Source organism: Bos indicus x Bos taurus, chromosome 2 (genome assembly GCF_003369695.1).
Source record: "Bos indicus x Bos taurus breed Angus x Brahman F1 hybrid chromosome 2, Bos_hybrid_MaternalHap_v2.0, whole genome shotgun sequence".
Classification (NCBI taxonomy): domain Eukaryota; kingdom Metazoa; phylum Chordata; class Mammalia; order Artiodactyla; family Bovidae; genus Bos; species Bos indicus x Bos taurus.
The window spans coordinates 73,357,986-73,368,859 of NC_040077.1; the positions used below are offsets into that span (position 1 = coordinate 73,357,986).

The 10,874-nt window shown below is 41.6% G+C and overlaps 1 pseudogene; it reads right to left on the minus strand.

The window, feature by feature from the left end:
- Positions 1 to 2,674: 2,674 nt before the first annotated feature.
- Positions 2,675 to 4,341, minus strand: LOC113880940 (annotated as a pseudogene).
- Between the last annotated feature and the right edge of the window lie 6,533 nt (positions 4,342 to 10,874).

Consider the following 10,874-nt stretch of genomic DNA (forward strand, 5'->3'; position numbering starts at 1 on the left):
TTGCCATGAAGTGATAGGACTGGATGCCATGATCTTAGTTTTCTGAATGTTGAGCTTTAAGCCAACTTTTTCACTTTTCTCTTTCACTTTCACCAAGAGGCTCTTTAGTTCTTCACTTTCTGCCATTAGGATGGTGTCCTCTGGGTATCTGAGGTTACTGATATTTCTCCCAGCCATCTTGATTCCAGCTTGTACTTCATCCAGGTGGGCATTTTGCATAATATGCTCTGCATATAAGTTAAATAAGCAACAATATAAAGCCTTGATGTATTCCTTTCCTGATTTGGAACCAGTCTGTTGTTCCATGTCCAGTTCTAACTGTTGCTTCTTGACCTGCATACAGATTTCTAAGGAGGCAGGTAAGATGGTCTGGTATTCCCATCTCTTTTGGAATTTTCCACAATTTGTTGTGATCCACACAGTGAAAGTCTTTGGCATAATCAATAAAGCAGAAGTAGATGTTTTTCTGGAACTCTCTTGCTTTTTCGATGATGCACTGGATGTTGGCAATTTGATATCTGGTTCCTCTGCCTTTTCTAAATCCATCTTGAACATCTAGAATTTCACAATTCACGTACTGTTGAAGCCTGGCTTGTAGAATTTTGAGCCTTCTCCAAGAGTCCTCCCCAGCACCACAATTCAAAAGCATCAGTTCTTCAGTGTTCAGCCTTCTTTATGGTCCAACTCTTATATCTGTACATGACTACTGGAAAAATCAACAGCTTTGACTATATGGACTCTTGTCAACAAAGAGTAATGGTTAAAATGACTGATTTTATGCTATGCATTTTTCACCACAATTGAAAAAAAAATAAGTAAAATGTGTATGTGTATATATATATATATATATATATATACACACACACACACACATACATACAGCTGTGTGACCACCTCCAGATTAAGGTATCAGAAATTTGACCCCTTGACCCCAGATGCTCTGGTCCATCCTCAGTCAGTACTCTGCCTACTCCTCAAGTAACCACTGTCCTGACTTGACAGTGGGTGTATTTTGCCTCTTTGTGAACTTAAGTAGAATAATTTCTGTAACATTTTGATGCAGTTAGGAGTGTTTGAATGCTTTATACATTCAAACCTAAGATACTCCAGACTCATTATTCAGTCTCCAGGGTATCTGGTTTTCTGTTAATGAGAAATGGTGTTTGAAGACCCAGTGTGGGCACGAGGAGTGCTGGCTGCTCCTGCTTATCACTGCTGTTGGACCTTTTGAGTAGACACTGCTAGGACATATTTTAAAAAACATTTACTTATTTATTATTGGCATATAGTTGATTCACAGTGTTGTGTTAGTTCTGGTGTACAGCAGAGTGACTCAGTTATACATATGTGTGTTCTTTTTCATATTCTTTTCCCTTATGCTTTATTACAGAATATTGAATATACTCCCCATGTTGTACAGTAGGAAGGACCTTGTTTATCCAAGACATGCTTTTAAAATGGAAAAATAATGCATAAGTTTATTTTTATATTTCCAATTCAGTTTATAGATTATCAGGTTTTAAGTCTGAAATTTCTGCTTGTATCTCTTCTGTCTTACTCTAAACTTTTTTGTGCTGGATGATATAATCATAGTTTCTTATATCCCTTGTCCTACTGTCTGTGTCTCTATCCATTTCTCTCTCTGTAACAGTTTCACAATATTGATTCCAATGATGTTATTAATATTAAGTCTGCTGAATATGGTTTAATATATTTTTTATGTTTTTTTCCTTGCCTTTAGGATTTTTTAAATAAAATCTTTTAAAATAAATGTCAACATCTGGTAAAGCGTCTGTCTGCAACGTGGGAGACCCAGGTTTGATCCCCGGGTTGGGAAGATACCCTGAAGAAGGAAATGGCAACCCACTCCAGTATTCTTGCCTAGAAAATTCCATGGATGGAGGAGCCTGGTGGGCTACAGTCCATGGGGTCGCTAAGAGTCGGATACGACTGAGCGACTTCACTTCACTTCACACACTGAAAAGTGAAAGTGTTAGTCGCTCAGTCGTGTCTGACTTTTTGCCACCCCATGTGTTGTAGCCCGCCAGATTCCTCTGTCCATGGAATTCTCCAGGCAAGAACAGTGGGATGGGTAGTCATTCCCTTCTCCAGAGGAACTTCCTGATCACGGGATCGAACCCGAGTGTCCTGCATTGCAGGCAGATACTTTACCATCTGAGCCACCAGGGAAGCCCATATACACACTACTATATATAAAATAAATAATATCAATAGATATCAATGTCAACAAGGTCCTACTGAATAGCATAGGGAATTCTACTCAATATTCTGTAACAACCTATGTGGGAAAAGAATAAAGAATAGATACATCTGTATGTATAATTGAATCACATTACTGTATACCTGGAGAAGGCAATGGCAACCCACTCCAGCACTCTTGCTTGGAAAATCCCATGGATGGAGGAGCCTGGTGGGCTGCAGTCCATGGGGTCGCTAGGAGTCGGACATGACTGAGCAACTTCACTTTCACTTTTCACTTTCATGCATTGGAGAAGGAAATGGCAATCCACTCCAGTGTTATTGCCTGGAGAATCCCAAGGATGGGGGGAGCTTGGTGGGCTGCTGTCTATGGGGTTGCACAGAGTCAGCCACGACTGAAGCAACTTAGCAGCAGCATCTGTATACCTGATACTAACATAACGTTGTAAATCAACTATACTCCAATATAAAATAAAAATTAAAAAAACAATTTTTACCATTTAGAATTTTTTGATGTGGCAATTAGAAATTTTAAATTATATATGTGGCTCACATAATATTTCTATTGAACAGTGGCTTAGCACATTGTAAGCACTGTACAGGGTGTTAGTGATCACTGGTTTATTATGGCATATACTATACAGATAATGTTTACCTTACAAAATCACATAAGGATAAAATGAAATATGTAAAGCTCTTAGCACAGTGTTAGGCACGTAATAAGGGCTCAGTAAATGATACCTATCGCAGGTAAGTAGAGCAGTCATCATTTCTTGGATGACAGAACTGGAAGGCTGTGTAGGGTTGCCTATGCTGAAAGTTTTGAAAATCTAGCTGTGAAGATGGGGCACAACTAATTCTCTGCACAACCAAGAACCACCGAACCACACACGATCCAAGATGTGTGGTATTATATTTAATATATTTTATATAAATGCACATAAAAATAAAAAATATCCAATTTTAGGGATTGAAAGATAAAGGTGGAGGACTTGGTAAGAAGCCAGAACTGGAGAAGTCTGTTAAGGCCACCTTGACCTCCTCCTTTGGCTTCTTGCTTCTCCTTGGTTTTCTCCCCTTCTGTGACTTCTTTTTTCTCTTCTTGGTCTTTATCCTTCTCATCTTCTGTTTTGATTCTCCGCTTTTTTGAAGTTGGAAGAGTTCTTGCAACCGCCTTCTCCCTCCTCATCAGAGTCAGAGAACTGTTCCTTACAGGCAGTTTGTTTGTTTGAGGAACACAATGAGATTCGCTTATCAGGGTCTTCTTACCCTCATCACCACTCTCTTCTGGAGTGGCATCCTCAGGAATGGCCTGCCTTTGTACCCAGTACAAGCCTGCAAGAAAGGAAGACAGTATTCAAATTCCCATGTTCTTGTCTGACCCAAACAATTTATTTTCAACATAGACGTATCACCTCTATATGAGATGTCTAGCTAAAGCAAGCACCACCACCAAGACCAAGGCAGTATCTCCTCTTTGGAGGTTTAAGTTTTGCCCAGAATTTTCTATACAGGGAATATTCCATATCGAAAGTCATTGTTCCCACAACAAAGTCTGTGACCGCTACATGCATGTGGATCAGATGAACAGACACGTTAGTATTTGCTTTGCTCTTCAATTTATATAATACATATGTAACAATTGCTGCAAAACCCATCATTCCAATGGGACAAATGGTGCCTCTCTAGGTTTTTGGATAAGTTTAGATCCCTGATCTTCATCATATGAAAAAAAAGAAACGTCTCTGTCGCTTGACACAGTGATTGAAGAATCTTCAGCAGTTACAGGACGTTTCAGGCTCCTACTGGCTTCTATCTGACTTTTTGATGATAGCCATCCCAGGGGTAGAAACTGGCATCTCACTGTAGTTTTTTTTTTTTTTTTCCTCTCACTGTAGTTTTGATTTGCATTTCCCTGATGACTAATGATGCTGAGCATCTTTCCATAACTTTTTGACCAATTGTGTCTCTTCTTGGAAAAATGTCTATTCAAGTCTTTTGTCTATTCAAGTCTATTTGTCTTTTAATTGTTGAATTATAAGAGTTTCTTTATAAATTCTGGACTTCCCAGGGGGCTCAGTGGGTAAAGAATCTGCCTGCAATCCAGAGACACAGGAGACATGGGAGACGCAGTTTTGATCCCTGGGTTGGGAAGATCCCCTGGAAAAGGAAATGACAACCCACTCCAGTATTCTTGCCTGGAGAATTCCATGGACCGAGGAGCCTGTCGGGCTACAGTTCATGGGGTTGCAAAGAGTCAGACGTGACAAACGACTAAACACATATATTTTAGATACAAGTCTCTTATCCGATACATGATTTGCTAATGATTATCTTCCATTCTGTTGTCTGTCTTTTCACTTCCCTGGTGCTGTGTTTAAAAAAAATTTTTAGTTGGAGTATAGTTGCTTTACAGTGTGGTATTAGTTTCTGCTGTAGGCAAAATGAACCAGCTATATGTATACATATATATATCTTGTTTTTTTAGGATTTCCTTCCCATTTAGGTCATCACAGAGTGGTGTTCCCTGTGCTATAAGTAGTTTCTCATTAGTTATCTATTTTATATGTAGTATCAATAATGTATATGTGTCAGTCCCAATCTCCCAACTCCTCCCATCCCACCCCTTTTCTCTTTGGTATCCATAGGTTTGTTCTCTATGTCTGTGTCTGTTTCTGCTTTGTAAATAAGATTCTCTATACCAGTTTTTTCAGATTCTACATACGTGCATTGGTATACAATATTTGTCGTTTGGTTGATGTCCAGTACATTTATTTTTCTTTGCTTGCTTGTGCTTCCATGTTTCTTTTTGAAAATATAAGCAGATGCAAACAAATGAATCTTCCACTTAGTCTTCTGCAAAATATAGCATACTATTTATCTCTTATGTGCTTTGATCTTTCCTCCCTCTGCATCACTGACTCGATGGACATGAGTGTTCTATTGTATATATGTACCACATCCTCTTTATCCATTCATCTGTTGATGGGCCCTTAGGTTCAATAAGTCTACAAATAATAAATGTTGGCAAGGATGTGGAGAAAAGGGAACCTTTGTACACTATTGGTGGGAATGTAAATTGGTGCAGCTGCTATAGAAAACAGTATGGAGTTTCCTCAAAACACTAAAACTAGAATTCCCATATGACCCAACAATTTCACTTCTGGGAATATACCTGGACAAATTCTAATTCAAAAGGACACATGCACCCCTATGTTCATAGAGGCATTATTTACAATTGCCCAGACATGGAAAGAATCTCCTTGTGGTTTTAATTTGTATTTCCTTTATTGTGAGCCTGGTTGAGCATCTTTTCATATATTTAAGAGCCATTTTACACCTTAGAAAAATTAATTTCTAGGAGTGAGCTTGAATACTCTTCCCTGGCCTCCTGTCCCTATCACAGAGGCTTGTCAAGTCTACATAAAAAATTATCTCAAATCACTTCCTTTCCTCCACCTTGCCTGACACTACTTAAATCACCCTGTCATGATCTCTTTTCTAATCTTTCTTCATACTGCAACTGTTAGAAATCCTGAATTGCATTTCCATTGCACTTAACATAAAATAATTGCTGAGGCTCTAAGGCCCCATGCAGGCCAGCCCTACCACTCTGTCCCCAGCTTCAGCTTGGCCACTGTCCCCCCTCGTTTACTGAGCTTCCCCCCAGCAGCCTACGTTTTGTGCACCTTGGTGCCTTTCTACTTGCTCTGCTTTTGGGAAAGCTCACAGCCCAGCTTCCTCCTGTTCATCCTCTGGTCTCAGGGTAAATGGTCCTTCCTCACAGAGAACTTCAGCCTCTTTCATTGTGAATGAGGCTCACTCATAGCCACCAGCATTTTCCCCTCAGAGTGGCCATCACAGCTGTTGTGATTTGCCTGCAAAAGGGACCACATTTGTTCTGTTCACATAGTAGATGCTCAATTAAGTGCTCATCGACTGAGTGATTGCTTACAGTGTGGGGGCTACACAAGACAGTGTAGGGAGGGCTGTTGCAAAACACGAGGGAGGAAGAGAAAGTGACCCGTGTTTGGGGGTCAGAGAGCCCTCCGTACTCCCAGATTTAGAGGTCGTGATTCAGAAGCAGCTGGCCACTCTGATCAGTGGGAAGTTGACTACAGAAGAGAGCTCATGAAAAAGCAGTTTTTCTGCTTGTGGGCCTTTGCTCAACTGTCTTTGTCTTTTTTCCTGCTTTCTGAACACAGTAGTTAGCATCAGGCAGAGAAAACTCACCACTGAGGCCAGAGCTCCAGTTGCTATGGGAACCTCTCTTTGCCGCTGTTAGGTAAGAGGATGTTCGAACAAGGTTTGGCTTCCCAGTGCTTCAGCCTCTGGTCATGGTTAGATTTCCCATCAGAAGATAGCTGATTGCTGTTCTGTTGCTTTTCCTTTGTTGCTAACTGCTTTTGTGATGACGGGTAAGTGAAAAAAGTGGATCACGGAGGTGAGAACAGAAAGAGGCTGCCCTTGCGTAGTGCCTCCACTGGGTCTGCCTTCCATTTAACCCCAGCCCCATGCAGGTTAGTTGGGGATGGCCCAGGCCCTCTGTTGTGGAAAAGACAGGAGAGAACAGGTCTGCGGGCTGCTACAGTGCACACACTCTGTCTCTGGGTGGCCTATGCTGCTGCAGACATGTGGGCCCAGAGCTTCCAGGTCTCCTGATTCTTGAGAGCAGCAGCCAAAATTTAAATATTGGCGATTACAAGGGGAGGGTGGGGTGGTGGAGGGAAAGATTGGGAGTTTGGGATTAGCAGATGCAAACTCTTATATATAGAATGAATAAACAATAAGGTCTTAACTGTACAACACAGGAAACCGTACTCAATATCCTTTGAAAAAAATATGAAAAAGAATATGTGTGTGTGTATATATATATACACATATATATATAAATGTATAAAGAAATAAAAACTACAATGAAATACCACCTCTCATTAGCCAGAATGACTATCATCAAAAAATTCACAAACAATAAATGCTGGAAAGAATGTGGAGAGAAGGGAACCTTCCTACACTGTTGGTGGGAATGTAAATTGGTGTAGCTCCTACTGAAACTCTAGTACTTTGGCCACCTCATGCGAAGAGTTGACTCACTGGAAAAGACTCTGATGATGGGAGGGATTGGGGGCAGGAGGAGAAGGGGACGACAGAAGATGAGATGACTGGATGGCATCACCGACTCACCGATGGACGTGAGTCTGAGTGAACTCCTGGAGTTGGTGATGGACAGGGAGGCCTGGCGTGCTGCACTTCATGGGGTCACAAAGAGTCGGACACGACTGAGTGACAGAACTGAACTGAACTAAACTATGGAGAACAGTATGGAGGTTCCTTAAAAAACTAAAAATAGAACTACCACAAGATCCTGCAATCCCACTGCTATGCATATATCTGGAGAAAAACATTATCTGAGAGAATATATGCACCCCAGTATTCATTGAAGCACTGTTTACAATAGCCAAGACATGGAAGCAACCTAAATATCCATCGACAGAGGAATGGATAAAGAAAATGTGGTACATATATACAATGGAATATTACTCAGCCATTAAAAAGAATTAAATAATGCCATTTGTGGCAACATGGATGGACCTAGAGAATGTCACACTGAGTGAAGTAAGTCAGAGAAGGAAAAATATATGACATCTCTGATATGCAGGATTTAAAAAGAAATGATACAAGTAAAATTATTTACAAAACAGAAAGAGACTCACAGACTTAAAGAACAATCTTACTGTTGCAGGGTAGGAGGAAGAATGGGGGAAAGGATGTTAGGGAGTTTGGAATGGACATGTATACACTGCTGTATTTAAAATGGATAACCAACAAGGTCCTAGTGTATGAATATGGAACTCTGCTCAATATTATGTAGCAGCCTGGTTGGTAGGGGAGTCTGGGGGAGAATGGATATATGTATATGCATGCTTGAGTTCCTTCTCTGTTCACCTGAAACTATCACAATATTAACAGCTATGACACAATACAAAATAAAGTCTAAAAAATTAAAAAAATATATAATGTATATAGTATACACATATTGATCCTTCCCTGACCAGGGATTGAACCCACATTTCCTGCTGGGCAGGCAGATTCTTACTGTTGAGCCACCAGGGTTGGGAAGACTCCCTGGAGAAAGAAATGGCAACACACTCCAATATTCTTGCCTGGGAAATCTGATGGACAGAATAGGCTGGTAGGCTGCAGTCCGTGGGGTCTCAAAAGAGTTGGACATGATTTAGAGACTAAACAACAGCAACAAATCAACTATATTTTAATTAAAAAAGAGAGAGAGAGAACTTACAAAAAATTGGCAGCTAATTCAAAGAAATCAAGCTAACCCTGCGGGGGTAACACATGGCACTGTGTGGGCCAGCAGTGGAGAGCCACAGGCCAGCAGGACCTGCCCTTCCTGTCTCCCTGTTAGTTACAGAGATGATGCCAGTCCCTACTTCCCCATGTTCTGGATCTGCAGGAGCAGTTCCTCAGCTGTTTCAGCCTTTATGAAGGGGGCACTGTGGCCCCTGAGGAACAGGTGGGCTTCTTACTTGAAAAGATGACTGAATGTGGTTTTATATCCTGGGAGTGTGGAGGCCACAAGGCCAGGTCTGGGAGGCAGAGGAGCTGGATGATGACTTGTCTCTGCATAAATAACAATAAAGGCTCAGTTTCAAGGTGCTAGTTGCAGAGAAGACCCTGAGAGGTAGAAACTTCTTAGAGTTTTAGAGAGGACTTTAAGGGGAGAACGGTTTGGGGGTTACATGACACTCCACTCAGCGTGATGTAATTGATTTCCAGATTCAGCATCTCTCTCCTGCATCCTCTCTGCTGGACTCTGTCTTTGGCCAGGTCTCTTCTCTATTTTCTTTCCCCACTTCCCCAGCCTCCTTGAGGTCCCTGCTGGTGGGGGGCCACTCAGCAAGACAAACTCCTGGCCACCAGTGGAGCAGTAATCATCCTGGATTCCCTCTCAGAGGAGTAGAGGTGGGAGGAGGTGACGGGACACGTCTACTGGTCTCCATCTACCTTCTCACAACTACCCTGGGGTTGTATTTGTCTCCCTGAGCAAGTCTGTTTTGTCTCGAGGGCTCACAGTGTGGGCACCAGCACAGGTCTGCTCGAGGTGGTTTATTAGTCAGGGCGCTTGCTTGGAAGCATCAGGACTAGACACCTGCTAACCTGAGCAGAAAAGGTTATTCCTTGGAAGACCACCGAGTAACACGCAGAATTGACTGACAAGTCAAGCTTGGGCTCAGGAAAGAACTAGGCTTGAAAAATTAACACAAACAAAGGAATGTGGGTGCAAAAATTGTAGCCAAGATGACCATGTGCCAACAGCCTGGGTGGCAAGCAGCTTTGGACGCTGCGTAGCCAAGAGAGGGCAGACATCTTATATTCATATTTTCTCCTTTGTACAGAGTTTTCAGCCAAAACTGTGAATTGCAAATTGGGGTCATTTGGAAATTGGTATATTGAGTGACTTAAAAAAGTACAATACTTTTCATCTAATTTTTTCTCCTGGGATTATAGCCTAAGGAAATAATTCTAAATGTGGAAAATCTTTAATTCCTAAGATGTTCATTGCATTGTCAAATTGATTGTGGTATATCCATGGAATGGAAAATTATAAAGTTTATGAGGATTAATAATGAGGTGGAAAATCATTTATGATATAAGGCTTCATGAAGAAACAGCATAGACCATTACATACACTCTGATCCACTCTTAATATTGCAGGTATTTCCCAGATGCCATCAGCCCGCAGGGTCAGTTGGAGACTGACCTGCAGTGCCTTCCTCCTATCTCCCAACTCATCCCCCACCAGCCTCATGGAAGGCCCCACCTCTGGTCCTGGAAAGATGCTGGCCTCAGAAACGGCCATTTCTTCTATTCATCTAGGAGGGCTGTGGTTTGAAGATTGACCTGCCAGCCCGTGTTTGCTTACCTCTGACAATCTCTCCTACAATAGAAGATTTCTCCTTCCCTGTTTTCATTCCACTTCCTGGTCATCTGAGTTGGGGTAGCAACCAGTGAGCAGGATGCACTTAGGGTGGAGACCATCTGTCACAGGCTGGGTGGCCTGTCTAGGTCCTTCTCTGGGGCCCCCTCTCGATCCAGAGAGAGCAGCCCTCCCAAGAGCCTTGGTGTCTGGACAACACCCAGCTTCTCTCACCACCCTTGAGGTCATCTACTATTTCTCCACCCTTTCAATCTGCTTTCTAGGCAACCAGCAGTAGAAACTTCCCAAGGTTACCCAAATTCTTTTTGGGGGGAAGGGGAAGAAGGTGGGCCATTCTTACATATCTGAAAGAGTGAAACTTAGAGAAAGAAGACTGGCAAATGTGTTAACAACGCTGGTACTTAGATAATAAGGTTAGAGGTGCTCTTTCCTTTTGTTTTTCTGCACTTTTTCTGTAATGTGCATTTATTGCTTTTATAATTGAAGAGAAGAGGTTAGTTAATTAGCTCAAGGTTGCATCAGCTGCAGATAGGTGGTTGGGTGTCAGGAACGAGGGTCGTTTCCCTGAGTTCCCAGCACAGGGATAGGGGCTTCTCAGCAATGATTTTTTTTTTTAATTTTGAGATTTAAAAAAATTGAGATATAATTGACATATAACATTGTATTACTTTTGAGCATACAACATAATGATCTAATA